This window comes from Cervus elaphus, chromosome 31, assembly GCF_910594005.1.
Source record: "Cervus elaphus chromosome 31, mCerEla1.1, whole genome shotgun sequence".
NCBI lineage: Eukaryota > Metazoa > Chordata > Mammalia > Artiodactyla > Cervidae > Cervus > Cervus elaphus.
The window spans coordinates 6,248,840-6,263,147 of record NC_057845.1 but is presented as its reverse complement, the minus strand read 5'-3'; the positions used below and the strand labels follow the sequence as shown (position 1 = coordinate 6,263,147).

The 14,308-nt window shown below is 48.0% G+C and overlaps 1 protein-coding gene across 3 annotated transcripts in view; it reads right to left on the bottom strand.

The window, feature by feature from the left end:
* The window catches only part of TIAM1 (TIAM Rac1 associated GEF 1), a 451,497-nt gene that overhangs the window by 287,042 nt on the left and 150,147 nt on the right, over window positions 1-14,308 (bottom strand). For all 3 annotated transcript variants that reach the window (XM_043892676.1, XM_043892670.1, XM_043892674.1), the window contains exon 2: window positions 11,393-11,549. The gene's annotated coding sequence lies outside the window, so the exon portion shown is untranslated. The remainder of the gene's footprint in view (window positions 1-11,392; window positions 11,550-14,308) is intronic.

Genomic DNA, 14,308 nt, shown 5'->3' with positions numbered 1-14,308 from the left:
GAATTTGCTTCTAATGAAAACTGATTTTAACATCTGGTACTCAGCCAAAATGTATATTAGATTCATTTCCAAGATTATACAGAAAACTTGCAGCATGGTGAACCTACATGAAGTACAAAGGAAATGTAACTGGGTCATGTGAAGGATGCAATTTTACTGAATTCCCAATAAATAATCCTCAGTTCAGGAGAAGAAAAGGAAAAAAAAGGCCTAGAGTTTATTCCAGATCAACCCAGGATATTTTTGAAGCATACAGCTACACTGTTTTTTATGTATTTGATGGTTTAGCACTTTTTTTATTTATATTTTAGATGTTTTTACACTTGTGTACAAATCTTATACCAAGTGTGTTACATTCAAAATTTTAAAAAAAGAAATGAGAGTCTGTCAACTGAAAATGTAGTCCCACTGACATCCAATGGTCTTCCTGATATTGAGATGACAAACCCAGACAGTGAAAGAAGGGAGCCATTCAGACCCTAGAATTACCTTCTTTTTACAAATAAAAGTTCAAATGAGGCACTCTCTTTACTGAGTCAGCTAAAAGGATTCAAAATTAGAAAGAGCCAAAACTCAGTTTTGAAACACTCTTCCTGTTTATAGTGAATAAATTCCCCAAATGCAGAGAGGAATTAGATTTTAATGAAAGTCTCTACTAGCATGTTCTTGCTCAATAGCATTTTGGCAAAACTAGCTTAACTCTTCCTAGAGTTCAGTCCTGACACAGTGATCAACCAGATGGGGACAAGCTACTGTTCTTAAGATACAATCAGCTTTATTTCCCATCTTATAATCATATCTTATTTTAGTTCTATTGTGTGGACACTAACAGAATTCAATGGGAACAACTGAAACAGTGACAGACTTTATTTTTCTGGGCTCCAAAATCACTGCAGATGGTGACTACAGCCATGAAATTAAAAGACGCTTACTCCTTGGAAGGAAAGTTATGACCAACCTAGATAGCATATTAAAAAACAGAGACATTACTTTGCCAACAAAGGTCCATCTGGTCAAGGGTATGGTTTCTCCAGTATTCATGTATGGATATGAGAGTTGTATCATAAAGAAAGCTGAGTGCCGAAGAACTGATGCTTTTGAACTGTGGTGTTGGAGAAGTCTCAAGAGTCCTTTAGACTCCAAGGAGATCCAACCAGTCCATCCTAAAGGATGGGTGTTCATTGGAAGGACTGATGTTAAAGCTGAAACCAACACTTTGGCCACCTGATGCGAAGAACTGACTCATTGGAAAAGACCCTGATGTTAGGAAAGAATGAAGACAGGAGGAAAAGGGGATGACAAAGGGTAATAAGATTGGATGGCATCACCAACTCGATGGACATGAGTTTGAGTAAGTTCCGGGAGATGCTGATGGACAGGGAGGCCTGGCGTGCTGCAGTCCACGGGGCCGCAAAGAGTCAGACACGACTGGGCGACTGAACTGAACTAAACAGATTCCAACATGTCTTCTACACTTAAACCAGCAGTTCTCCAAGTGTGGTTCCCAGAACCACAGCAGCAGTATCACCTGGGAATATGTTCTTTTTCTTTTTTTTTTTTTAAGGAAAGGGATCTATTTTTTCTTACTATAATTTTATTTATTTATTTATTTCTGGCTGTGCTTGGTCTTCATTGCTACACTGACTTTTCTCTAGCTGCAGCGGGCTGGGGCTATTATTCTCTAGGTGCAAGGGCGTCTCACCACAGTGGATTCTCTTGTTTCAGAGCACAGGCTCTAGGGCACGTGAGCTTCAGTAGTTGCAGCTCCTCGACTCTATAGCACAGGCTCAGTAGCCGTGGCGCAAGGGCGTAGCTGCCCCGAGGCATGTGGGATCTTCCCAAATCAGGGATTGAACTCCCGTCTCTTTCAATGGCAGGCGGAGTCTTTACCACCAAGCCACCAGGGAAGTCCTGGAAACTTGTTAAAAATGGAAATTCTTGAGCCTCCACTGGAAACCAGTTGCTGTTTTTCAGTCACTCTGTTGTGTCCGACTCTGCGACCCCATGGACTGCAGCACTCCAGGCCTCCCTGTCCATCACCATCTCCCGGAGCTTACTCAAACTCACATCCATCAGGTCGGTGATGCCATCCAGCCATCTCATCCTCTGTCGTCCCCTTCTCCTCCTGTCTTCAATCTTTCCCAGCATCAGGGTCTTTTCTAATGAGTTGGAAAAGAGTTTGGCCACATCAGGTGGCCAAAGTATTGGAGCTTCAGCTTCAGTATCAGTCCTTCTAATGAATATTCAGGACTGATTTCCTTTAGGATTGACTGGTTTGATCAATTCTTCAGCACTCAGCCTTCTCTATGGTCCAACTCTCACATCCATACATGACTACTGGAAAAGCCATAGCTTTGACTAGACGGACCTTTGTCAGCAAAGTAATGTTTCTGCTTTTCAATACACTGTCTAGGTTGGTCATAGCTTTTCTTCCAAAGAGCAAGCGTCTTTTCATTTCATGGCTGCAGTCACCATCTGCAGTAATTTTGGAGCCCAAAAAATAAAGTCTCTCACTGTTTCCATTGTTTCCCCTTCTATTTGCCATGAAGTGATGGGACCAGATGCCATGATCTTAGTTTTCTGAATGTTCAGTTTTAAGCTAGCTTTTTCGCTCTCCTCTTTCACCTTCAAGAGGCTCTTGAGTTCTTTGTTTTCTGCCATAAGGGTGGTTGACTGGAGAAGGGAATGGCAAACCACTTCAGCATTCTTGCCTTGAGAACCCCATGAACAGTATGAAAAGACAAAAAGATAGGACACTGAAAGATGGACTCTCCAGGTCAGTAGATGCCCAATATGCTACTGGAGAAGAGAGGAGAAATGACTCCAGAAGGAATGAAGAGGCTTAGCCAAAGTGAAAACAATGCCCAGGTGTGGATGCGTCTGGTGGTGAAAGTCCGATGCTGTAAAGAACAATATTGCACAAGAACCTGGAATGTTAGGTCCATGAATCAAGGTAAATTGGAAGCAGTCAAACAGGAGATGGCAAGAGGGAACATCGACATTTTAGGAATCAGTGAACTAAAATGGACTGGAATGGGAGAATTTAATTCAGATGACCATTATATCTACTATTGTGGGCAAGAATCCCTTAGAAGAAATGGAGTAGTCCTCATAGTCAACAAAAGAGTCCAAAATGCAGTACTTGGATGCAATCTCAAAAATGACAGAATGATTTCTGTTCATTTCCAAGGTAAACCATTCACTATCACAGTAAGCCAGGTCTATGCCCCAACCAGTAATGCCGAAGAAGATGAAGTTGAATGGTCCTATGAAGATCTATAAGACCTTCTAGAACCAACACCAAAAAATGATGTCCTTCTCATCATAAGGGACTGGAATGCAAAAGTAGGAAGTCAAGGAGTAACAGGCAAGTTTGGCCTTGGAGTACAAAATGAAGCAGGGCAAAGGCTAACAGAGTTCTGCTAAGAGAACACACTGGTCACAGCAAACACTGAAAACCTACTGAATCAGAAACTCGAGGAGCGGGGCGGTCTTGGGTTTAACAAGGTGATGCTGACGCATGCTCAAGTTCAAGTACCACTGCTTCAGGCCATGTAAACCCCCTGTATGTGTCACTCAAACAGCCCCCAGGTTTCACCAGGGTGGTGGTCCTAAGGATGTCTCAGACACATCGCTACCCCACTCACCCATGTCCACCACCCTCCTTGCAAATGGCAAAAACTCAGACTTTCTCCTTGCTTAGGTCTCTCTGGAAATCTCGAAATTGGTTGCCTCTCACAGGCCACCTCTGCTCCAGCTGCTACTCCACATCTCTGTGGGATGACGGAGGTCCCATGGGCCATCATCACTCTGCACTGACTCTGTATGGCAGTCAGATACTGAGCACGATGGTCCTCTACCCGTAGGCCACCATCACACCCCACTCTGAGCTCAAAAGTCCTTTTTTTGAGTGTGCTAAGTTGCTCAGTCGTGTCTGACCCTTGGCAGCTCCCTGGACCATAGCTGGACATGCTCCTCTATCCATGGAGTCTCCAAGCGAGAAGACTAGAGTGGGTTGCCATGCCCTCCTCCAGGGGATCTTCCTGACCCAGGGATCGAACCCTCATCTCTCATGTCTCCCTCATTGGCAGGCACATTCTGGAACTGCTAACTCCATCCTGCAGTCACACCTCTGTCCCTCTCCATCTCTGAGAGCCTCGCTGCTGTCTCTGGGCCAGAGGAGACAGCTACCCTCCCCAGGCCTCCTTCTCCAGTGGGGGCGCCCGGCTAGCTTCCTTCGAAAATAATAAGCCAAGTCCCAGAAGCCAAGAGGGCCAGCTGGGGGAAGGTGAAGAGGTAGGAAGATTTTTCTTTTTTTTTAAAGCAGGATTAACAAAGGCTAGTGATTCCTATGAGACAAAAGAGGAGATCCAGGTTTTCTCCAGCACTACACAAGCACGAGAAATGAGGAACATCCTGTCCTGGGAATTGACTGAAGCAGAGTCTTCAGAGTCAACAGAAAGGAACACCGAGGGTGTAGGCGTGAATATGTGTACGCAGGGGAGACAGAGAGAAAAACTGAAACAGAGAGAGAGAGGAGATGGGGTGGGGGCTCTTCCCCGGTGGTCCAGTGGCTAGGACTCAGAGCTCCCAATGCAGGGGGCTCAGGTTCGATCCCCGGGCAACTAGATACCGTATATTTGCAAGGAAGATGGAAGATCACGCTGTGACTAAGACCCGGAGCAGCCAAACAAATAAATAATCTTTAAGTGCAAAAATAAATAAATAAAATAAATGTTTCCTCTTTGGAGAAAAGAAAAGAAAGAAACAGAGGTAGTCACATGAGATTCCCCTGTCACTGGCAGGCAGAAAAGCTACCAGATGGTCTCCTGTGTCTGATGGTAGCTTACACAAAAAGCATGAAAGCAGCAGGCGCAGAAAACAGTAAGAATCATCTCACCCCTGAGAGATGGTACCAAGATCCCCCGAAAAACTTTAAGCCGCAAACAAAAACAAAACCAGGTAAGTATACGGCTCTCAAAACGAGTGTGCTCTGGACACACAGCGGGGGCAGTCCTACAGCCTGGGGGCTCTTTCAAACCATTTCCTGCCTCGGCAACATAGTGATGCCTCCCAACTGCAAAAGCTCCTCCCACCCCATAATGTCAAATATCCTCAAGAGGAAAACAGCATCCCACCGAAAATGAAAACTCTAAGTAATCTAAGAGCTAGGAGGAGAGGACACCTGTGAAGGACAGGGAGGCCTGGCATGCTGCAGTTCGTGGGGTTGCAGAGTCGACACGACTCAGCGACTGAACACAACAACGAGAGCAGACGGGCAAGGGGGAACTCTGAGCTCAACCGAAAATAATAAAAAGCAGCAAATACAAAAAACGAGAGATTTTAAATACAGGGGGATGTCTTACATTTTTCTGTCTAGATAAAGGTGGATAAAGAACAAAGATCAGCAACTTTCTATAAGACAACAGGATGGAAGTCTTTCAAGCTCTCGGGCCCATTTCTTCCATCAATTCTGCCATATAAAGTGCACATGCAGTCACAGAAACAAAGAAATGGGCATGGCCATGTTGTGATAAATTTAATTTACAAAAACATGTAGTAGGTCAGATTTGGTCTGCCAAGTTCTGGGTATCAAGTGTATGTATGTACGCATGGAATGCAGAATTGGGCAGCATTAAAAAGTATGTTTCATCTGCCCCTTTTAAAAAACAAGATGATGATCAAGACCATAATATTCCTTCCTCAGATATTCCTGTGTTTGGCTGGTACGACTTGCCCTCATACACTAATCCATGCCCTTCATTTGCACACTCATCATTCTCCCTCGCATCAAGCCCTCATCCCTGTGCCCCTGAGAAAAGTGTGTGTGTGTTCAGTCATGTCCAACTCTTGTGACCCCCATGAACTGTAGCCCACCAGTTTCCCCTGTCCATGGGATTCTCCAGGCAAGAATACTGGAGTGGGTTGCCATTTCCTCCTCCAAGGGATCTTCCCCACCCAGGGATCAAACCTGTGTTTCCTACGTCTCCTGATTGCAGGCGGCCCTTGAGAAAGGGATATTATAAAACAGATTATCGTCCTGCTTCTTCAAAATAAGCTGATGAAATGTACTGTTTAGAGCTGACAAGTCCCCTCATCACATGTGCTTACACTTGATGCCAGGTCCAAAGCTCGTTTTTAGGGAAGGCATGGGCAAGAACCAACAGACCAGGCACCATCTCCCTCCACAAGGTTCCCACCTCTAAATGCAGTGGCAACTGAATCCCAAAGTCATGAGCGTGATTCGGCCGCCCCCCCCCTCCCCCCGCAACACCAGCTGCAGTTACGTCACCTGCCTAAGGTCAACATCTGGAAATCCGCAGAAGGACCCTGGTGGGATGGATGGAAGTAGGGCTCAGAGAGCCCTCTTCCAAGTTCACGGGGACTGCAAACAAGACACTGGACAGATGGCAAGGACTAAAACAAGAGCTCTGATCTGCCTCCTCACCTCCACCCTTCAACCCACATCAGCTACCTCCTCTCCAGAGCAAAGGTCTCAGCAGCCCACACACAAGAGAGAAAATCCGTGAGCCGCAAAGAAAAACCTCTGACAAGCCTCAAAAAAGGCCAGGATTCATTTGCTTGGTAACATTAGGAGGTGCGATCTGAGAATCCCAAGGTTCAGGCTCCCTTCTTCATATGGATTTCCTTAGCAGCCAGGGGAGCCGCTGAGTGTCCATAAGAAAAGCATAGATCGACTGCCGATGTACACATGTTTGGCTCAGATGGTTTTCATCAGACTTAAAAGAGAAGCTGTCCTTTTTCTTCTCAAATCCAACAGTGAAGAAGCCCAAGGGACATGAAAAGGTCTCAGAATGAATCACCCACACATGGGAAACGCTTCCTAACAGGACCAATTATGGGTGGACAGAGGTGGGGAGAAACAGTTCTTCCTATGTGTCCAGAAGAAGCATCTTCGGAACATACAGCCTAAAAGAGCAGCCCAGGTCAGCCGGGGGCCCTCCCCCACCTCCTCCTTGTCTCTTGTCCAACTTGATGACTTCCAGAACTAGGATATAAAATGTCTCTGCAGCAGGAAGCGATACCACGCAGAACAATACGAGCCTCCGAAGGACAGGTGTCCTCACAGTTGGACCTGAACCACAGAAAAGAGAAATTCTCTCTTCTCTTGCCACCAGCGCAGATGGATGGGATCCGAGGATCATTTCCTCAGCAGGCAAAAGCCCAGGGAAGAGGAACTGGGAAAGGTCACGTCCAAACAAATCTATCAACCGGACTGAGAGGGCCCCGGAATGTGCAAGTGGACACGCACATCGCCTGCGAAAGGAGGAGGAGAGCGAACCCTGATGGGCAGGGGCCATCTTCTCTGGGGAGCCTTCCTGCACGGGGCCCCGGGAAAGCCCGACACGGTCAGCTGGTTCGACAGACAGCTCCCTGAAGGCAGGAATAAGCGAGAAGAGGTGTAGCCCCAGCGAGACGGGGAATATCCTGGGTGACTCTGCCAGCCACGAGTGACTCCCTCCACCCGAGAAACTAAAACTCTTGCGAAATTAACACATGATACAAAAGACAGGGGAGAGATGCGGTGTTACAAGGTCTTTCTGACCCTTCGGTCCCCAAAGAAAGAAAGAGAATCCTGTTTCATCAAAGACACCTTTTTGTAACACGCTTATAAATAAGCGCAAGGCGGGGGAACTGTTAGCAGAGCTTGCTAGAATTTACAGTAATAGTACAGGTACTGATTATCTTATTAACAACATCAGTAATAATATTTGTGATTGTCACTGAAGCATGTGTTCCTCCCAGAGATGAAAACTCACTCACTCACGGTTAAGCAAATCCATTGAGTTAGTTAACAAATAACTTTCGAAGTACACTGGTAGATGCCGGGGGCTCGGGAGGCAGGCGGGGGGTTGCGGGGGGGGGCGGGGGGCAATGAGGAGTGAAGATGGGGAGTTAGTGTTTAACGGGGACAGAGTTTCAGTTTCGGAACATGGAAAATTCGGGAGATGGATGATGGTGAAAGTTGCACAACGATGCAGATGTACTTAGTACCGCTAAACTACAATTAAATATGGTTAAAATAGTATGTGTTTTATTATGTGACTCCCACCACAATAAAAAAAATATTTTAAAATCACTTACTGCAATCATATCCATTGAAGATACTTTCTCAAAGTCCACACACCTATGTGTAAAAATTGGAATTTATCCTGGTCGGTACCCCTGCACCCGCCCCGCTGCAGAGATCTCGTGAGGAGCTGCCCCCCTCACATCCAGATTTTAAGTTATGACACCCCACCCCCCTGTCAACCTGCTCACCCTCAGTCTGTGGCCCAACAAACCCCCTCCCCCACACCAGCCCTGGGGTTTTCCTTTCCTGCCCTTACCCACAAGTGAGATGAAGAGGAGCTGTGTGACCCTGGGCCAGTGGCTTCTCCTTTGCGAGCCTCGGTTTTCTCATCTGCACAGTGCAGGTAGTGGCGGTGTGAGGGTCAAGGATGATTGCGGAACAGGGCAGGCCGGGACTCGGCCCCAGTCACAAGGTTCCAGTTCTGATCCTGAAAATCACACACCCACCCACATATGACAGGACTTCCCTGTAGCTCAGATGGTAAAGAATCTGCCTGCAACACAGAAGATCCAGGTTCCATCCCTAGGTCGGGAAGATCCTCTGGAGAATGGCATGGCAATCCACAGCAGTACCCTTGCCTGGAGAATCCCATGGACGGAGGACCCTGGCAGGCTACAGTCCGTGGGGTCACAAAGAGTCGGACACAACTGAGTCACTAACACTACCCCTGTGTTTTACTGAGCTCCAAGCCACTGCTTACTCCCAGCGATGAGTAAAAGTCACTCAGTCATGTCCGACTCTTTGGGAGCCCATGGACTGTCCATGGAATTCTCCAGGCCAGAATACTGCAGTGGGTAGCCATTCCCTTCTCTAGGGCATCTTCCCAACCCAGGGATCAAACCTGGGTCTCCCGCACTGCACACTGATTCTTTACCAGCTGAGCCACGAGGGAAGCCCAAGAACACTGGAGTGGATAGCCTATCTCTTCTCCAGCGGATCTTCCCAACCCAGGAATGGAGCCAGTCTCCTGCATTGCAAACGGATTCTTTACCAACTGAGCGATGAGGGAAGCCCTCACCATCTTTAAAAGGCCTCCACAACCCCACGCCCCTGTGAAGTTTCCCTCTCCCCCTCCACATTGGCCCCCACAAACCCCGTCCACCAACCCCACAGGACAAGTCCCCCCTCCGATGAGGCCTGCAGCTCACGTTCCATCACTGCCCCGGCGCTGCCCCCCCAGCCCTACACGCCTTCCCCTGCTCCCCAAGCCCCCCACCCTTGCTCATCTTCTACTCACCCCACAGGATCCACATCAGGGCTGTGCCTTCCACAAAAGGACCTTTAGTCCCAGACAAAAGGGGGCCCCTGCTCAGAGCTTCTGCCCCACTTTGGTTGCACTTTGACACAGACTAATTATGTTAATAACTGATCATCACGTCCATCTTCTTGGCAAATTATGAAGTCCTTGACGCAGGGATCACGCCCAGGAGGCACAGCACCCACTCTGCTGCTTCACACACGGTAAATGAGCAACGGACACAGGCCAAAATCGGAAATGCAATTAAAACACTGGGGAAGGGACGTCCCTGGCAGTCCAGTGGTTACGACTCCACGCTCACAATGCATGGGACACAGATTTGATCCCCGGCTGGAGAACTAAGATTCCACATGCTGCACAGCACAATCAAAAAAAAACATTTCAAAAAAAAATTTTTTTTAGAACACTGGGAAGAACAGGGAGTCTAAATGCACCCTCCACTTCACCTTGGAACCTGATCAGACCCACTGTAAACAGCTGCTTGGAGCAGTAAGGATTTTTTCTTAGCCATCCGCCAGCCCCTGGGATTCATAAAGAACTGCTCTCATTCAATTTGACACCTGGACTCCTGAACCAAAGAGTACAGACCTTCTGTGGGTTTGCGAGGCTTAGAGATTTTCCATAAAGCCGAGATAAACTCAGGGATTTATTTAATACGTGTCTCACCACCATCCATCACTAATTAGTTAAATTCCTACAAGCGGACGTAACAGCCTGAGTGAGTCTCACAGCTGAAACTGGAGGGATCTCCGAATACTACTGGACCTTGGGAGACTATTTTGGGGACAGCTGGTAGTGGCCTCCAAAGCGAAACATTAAACATTAAATATGACCCAAGCAAAGGCCCTGATCTGGGGCTGAATCGCCACAACAGATTGAAATTGTGGAATGGACTGAAACCCAAGAATGAAACAGGAACGGTCCCTAAAAGAGACTCTGCCAAAAAATGCAAGAAGGCCTTCTGCCATCAAGGAGGCCGGGAACAGGCGCATCCGTGCTAGAACCCATGCAGGTCGGTCAACCTCCAGTCCCCATGGACAGTGTAGACACTGCCAACACTCTCAGCCACGCTCTACCTACAGAGTCAGGGATGCGGGGGACACATTCACGATGGTTTTCAATGGGCTCACCTGGGATAAGAGTCTCACTGAAAAGGAGATGCCATAAACCCACATCTGCAGGGCTGGAGGGCACCCCATGTGGTTCCTAGGGGACGAGGGCTCCAAGCAGAGAGAACAGCCAGGATGACGGCTTTGAGGCAGGGGTCTGCCTGGCATGTCTGAGCCATAGCCGGAGTGCAGGAAGCGAATGGAGAACCACGGAGGGAGAGGGTAGCTCCTGCCAGGCCCTGAAACTACTGAAAACACTTTGGTTTTGATGCCTTGCAGGTGGCGGGGTGGGGGTGCTGAAAAGCACAGGAAGGTTTTGAGCAGAGCATCTGACCTAAAAGCTCCCCTGTGGATACTATGTGGGGGCAGATCTTGGTGGCTCAGTGGTAAAGAATCCACCTGCAATGCAGGAGACAGAGGAGACGCAGGTTCTATTCCTGGGTAGGGAAGATCCCTCGGAGAAGGAAATGGCAACCCACTCCAGTGTTCTTGCCTGGAGAATCCCCTGGACAGAGGAGGCAGGCGGGCTACAGTCCCAAGGATCATCCTAGGGTCACTAAGCGTCAGACACGACTGAGCACGCACGCTAAGGTGGGAGGGCAGAGAGGCCAGTTCTAGAAAAGACTCCACAGCATCCTTGCATGGACCACACAGCTGTCATCTTGGGGTGAGGAGTTTTGCACCAGCTACCAACATAAATTTAGGAACAGCCAGGGGTGTCCCCCTCACCCACCCCAGCGGCTCCAGACAGAAGCACCAGAGCGGCCCTGGCAGGGGAGAGCGCGGGACTGTGGATGAAAGGAGAGGTCCCCGCAGCCCTTTCGGCATCATACGGCAGCTCCGAGCCGAAAGGCGGGCAGTGAACTCCATGCAGCTTTAAACCCGGGCAGTGAGAGAGGTCACCCCAAATGAAAGGAAACCGACACCTACCTTTTTATGGGCGCTCCCCTGGAAATATGGAGAACACAGGCCGCCAGAGAAGAAGGCAGCCGCCAGGCCAGCAGCGTCAGAACTCAGCTCAAAGAGCAGCCACTCGGAGACAGCTGTGCGGCGAGGCCTCTTAGAACTGGCGCTTCTTTGCCTGCAGCTGAACAAAAGAAGGGGGTCAAGGTTACACACTCAGGTGGCTCTGAAGTCCAGCGGTCTCCCAGGCCTCCCGCCTCTCCACGGACTCACGGCTGAAAGTACAAGCGAAGCACTCTCTGCGCCCCCTCCCTTGGTCTCCCCCAGACTCGGCTGGTACCCACGGCATTCCCGCCAGGACTTCCCCTCACCCTGCAACCAGCTCAGCCCCACTCACGTCGGAGGCCTCCAGCAAGTCACTGAACACCTCTGGCCCTCCTTCCTCCCCTCTATGAGAGTTCAGTTCAGTCAGTTCAGTCACTCAGTAGTGTCCAACTCTTTGCGATCCCAGGGACTGCAGCACGCCAGGTTTCCGCGTCCATCACCAACTCTCGGAGCTTGCTGAAACTCATGTCTTCAAGTTGGTGATGCCATCCAACCATTTCATCCTCTGTCGTCCCCTTCTCCTGCTGCCCTCAATCTTCCCCAGCATCAGGGTCTTTCCCAACGAGTCAGTTCTTCACATTAGGTGGCCAAAGTATTGGAGTTTCAGTTTCAGCATCAGTCCTTCCAATGAACACTCAGGACTGATCTCCTTTAGGATGGACTGGTTGGATCTCCTTGCAGTCCAAGGGACTCTCAAGAGTCCTCTCCAACACCACAGTTCAAAAGCATCAATTCCTCAGCGCTCAGGTTTCCTTATAATCCAACTCTCATATCCATACATGACTACTGGAAAAACCACAGTTTTGACTAGATGGACCTTAAGTAAGATCACTCATATAAAGAGCGGACTCATTGGAAAAGACCCTGGTGCTGGGAAAGGTTGAGAGCAGAAGAACAAGAGGGAGACAGAGGACGAGATGGCTGGATGGAATCACAGATGAAAGGACATGAACTTGGTCAAACTCCGGGAGATGGTATGAGGGAGAGAGAAGGCTGGCATGGGGCAGTACATCGGGTCGCGAGGAGTCGGACACACTAGGCAACTAAACAACAGCAAAGATCATTCATGAATGCAACCGGTAACTGGATGGCACACAATAGGAAGAATCATTCTTGGGGTTACTGTTGCTAATTCTCTTAACCTGTCCATGCACACATGACAAATTTATTTATTGGAAATAATACAAAATAATGAGAACATTCAAACAAGCTGGCACCAATAAGCAAGACTACCTGACCTGCCTCTTGAGAAATCTGTATGCAGGTCAGGAAGCAACAGTTAGAACTGGACATGGAACAACAGACTGGTTCCAAATAGGAAAAGGAGTACGTCAAGGCTATATATTGTCACCCTGCTTATTTAACTTATATGCAGAGTACATCATGAGAAACGCTGGGCTGGAAGAAGCACAAGCTGGAATCAAGATTGCCGGGAGAAATATCAATAACCTCAGATATGCAGATAACACCACCCTTATGGCAGAAAGTGAAGAAGAACTAAAGAACCTCTTGATGAAAGTGAAAGAGGAGAGTGAAAAAGTTGGCTTAAAATTCAACATTCAGAAAACTAAGATCATGGCATCTGGTCCCATCACATCATGGCAAATCTATGGGGAAATAATGAAAACAATGAGAGACTTTGGGCTCCAAAATCACTGCAACTGGTGACTGCAGCCATGAAATTAAAAGACCTTGGAAGGAAAGTTATGACCAACCTAGACAGCATATTAAAAAGCAGAGACGTTACTTTGTCAACAAAGGTCTGTCTAGTCAAGGCTATGGTTTTTCCAGTGGTCATGTATGGATATGAGAGTTGGACTCTAAAGAAAGTTGAGCACAGAAGAATTGATGCTTTTGAACTGTGGTGTTGGAGAAGACTCTTGAGAGTCCCTTGGACAGCAAGGAGATCCAACCAGTCCATCCTGAAGGAGATCAGTCCTGGGTGTTCATTGGAAGGACTGATGCTGAAGCTGAAACTCCAATACTTTGCCCACCTGATGCAAAGAGCTGACTCACTGGAAAACACCCTGATGCTGGGAGGGATTGGGGGCAGGAGGAGAAGGGGATGACAGAGGATGAGATGGCTGGATGGCATCACTGACTCAATGAACATGGGCTTGGGTGAACTCCGGTAGTTGGTGATGGACAGGGAGGCCTGCCGTACTGCATTTCATGGGGTCACAAAGAGTCGGACACAACTGAGTGACTGAACTGAACTGAATAAACAAGAGATGTGTCAGCATTAGACAACAGAATGGGGCTTTCCTGGTGGTCCAGTGGCTAAAAGTCCACATTCCCAATGCAGGGGGCCTGGGTTTGATCCCTGGTCAGAGAATTAGATCCTATTTGCTGCAACCAAGGCCCACAACTAATTAAACAAATAATTTTTTTAAAAAAACAAGGCGGTTACACATCTTATATAGTAATGTGGTCTGCTGAGTTGCTCAGGTGTATACAACTCTTTCCGACCCATGGACTGTAGACTGCTAGGCTCCTCTGTCCATGGGATTTTCCAGGCAAGAATACTGGAGTAAGTTGCCATTCTCTTCTCCAAGGTATCTTCCTGATTCAGGGCTCGAACCCAGGTCTCCTGCATTGCAGGCAGATTGTTTACCATCTGAGCCACCAGGCTATTGATGGGCCCATGTATACACAGAAAAAACCCACCTTCCCCAAGAACTTGACCCCTAATAAACAGATAAATGTCATCTATACTTGCAAGGAAACTGTTAGAATGAGCACATTTGGACACTGATAATGACAGCATTTAAAACACTCCTTCCGGACACAAATTCAGCAATAGAATGCATTAGATGCATTTAAAAGTTCACACCCTTG